The sequence below is a fragment of the Cucurbita maxima genome, unplaced genomic scaffold, assembly GCF_002738345.1.
Source record: "Cucurbita maxima cultivar Rimu unplaced genomic scaffold, Cmax_1.0 Cma_Scf00081, whole genome shotgun sequence".
Classification (NCBI taxonomy): domain Eukaryota; kingdom Viridiplantae; phylum Streptophyta; class Magnoliopsida; order Cucurbitales; family Cucurbitaceae; genus Cucurbita; species Cucurbita maxima.
Window position 1 is genome coordinate 215,717 of NW_019272097.1, and position 1,788 is coordinate 217,504.

Consider the following 1,788-nt stretch of genomic DNA (forward strand, 5'->3'; position numbering starts at 1 on the left):
TAGAATCACCGCTAACATGTATTATCCACTTTGGTTCATGATGCATTATCGTGAGCCTCACGGTTTTAAAATGTGTCTTGCTTATGTCTAGGTGTTCAAGAGGTTTATTGGATTCCCAGGCTAGCTAGGTTGCTTAACACGAGCTTTTGGCAATAGATTATTCTATTTTGACTCCACGAATCTTTCTTTAGTCTTGGATTAATAGGGTATAGACCATCTTATCTTCACCACGAAACTAAGGTGCTTAGTTTAGTGTAGGCATCTTGACCTAAGTCATCTTGTAACCAACGTAACACTTACACCCTAGCTCTATGTAAATAAACACACTAGACCTGGAGAACACACTGTCAGACACCTGGAGTTGACACATACTAAATCATGCACAATACAAGCAAACAAGCTCAATGAAAAGATAACATCCATAAATTACCCTGAAGAACAGATCAAAATAGCTCATCCTCTATTATATCAAATCAGAGTGGCGCAGCGGAAGCGTGGTGGGCCCATAACCCACAGGTCCCAGGATCGAAACCTGGCTCTGATAGATAACCAACCAACCAGATATGGAAAGATCTTTGTGAGTAAACATACAAAATTAATTGATATGAGCTTCCCTTAATCCATGTTTTACATATCCCTACCCACCACTACATATTGTAGCCTCACTTTAAACTTTGTGAGTAAACATACAAAATTAATTCCCTTAATCCATGTTTTACATATCCCTACCCACCACTACATATTGTAGCCTCACTTTAAACTTTGTGAGTAAACATACAAAATTAATTGATATGAGCTTCCATCGTTCAAAATCATTGCTAGCATATGCTAGACAAGGAGAATTCACTCTCAAACACTTGGAGCTAACTCATACTATATCAAGCACAATACACTCTCAAACACTTGGAGCTAACTCATACTATATCAAGCACAATACACTCTCAAACACTTGGAGCTAACTCATACTATATCAAGCACAATACAAGCAAACATCCTCGAAAGACATCCATAAATCACCCTAAAGCACAGATCACAATAGCTGATCTTCTTTTCTAACAAATATAGAGTGGGTTGTTTTATGCAACAAAATTTAATAGATTCTTAATCTATGATTCCTAGTCTTTATAGAATTTTTATAGATCGCCACCAACCACTACATTGCTCGTTACATATGCCAACCTCACGTTTTAAAATGTTGACCATTATACCTCTTCAACCATCACCGAATCTCACAATAAAAAATCATGTCAACAATGGGATTAAACCCATGCGCTTTTGGACAAGTACTCGAAACTAGCGCCTTAGACTAACTCAGCCATCTTGACTATTAATTTTGTTACGACTCAAAATTACTACTAGCATATATTATTCACTTTGCCCCATTATGCATCATTGTCAGCCTCACTATTTTAAAATGCGTCTTGGTCATGTCTAAGAGTTGAAGAGGTTTATTGGATTCCTAGGCAAGCTAGGTTGCTTAACATAGCTTTTGGTTCCAAGTTACTCGTTTATGACTCCTCGACTTTTCTTTAGTCTTGGAGTAATAGGGTATAGGCCCTCTTAACATCGCCACGATCCTAAGGTGCTTAATCAAGTGTATGCATCTTGACCTAAGTCATCGTACAACCAACCTAACTCTTACACCCTAGCTCTGTATAGCTTTTAGACAAGGAGAACATATTGTCAAACACCTGGAGCTAACACATTGTAAGGATCGGGCTGACTCGATGACTCTAAAAAGATGGGTAAATTTTTTTCGTGAAATAAAACGAACCACATTTAAAACTT

The 1,788-nt window shown here is 37.6% G+C and overlaps 1 non-coding gene across 1 annotated transcript; it reads left to right on the forward strand.

The window, feature by feature from the left end:
- The first annotated feature begins 472 nt into the window (after positions 1–472).
- On the forward strand, positions 473–544 carry TRNAM-CAU. The gene has a single exon. It is a non-coding gene; the product is annotated as a tRNA-Met (tRNA).
- The last annotated feature ends 1,244 nt before the right edge of the window (positions 545–1,788 follow it).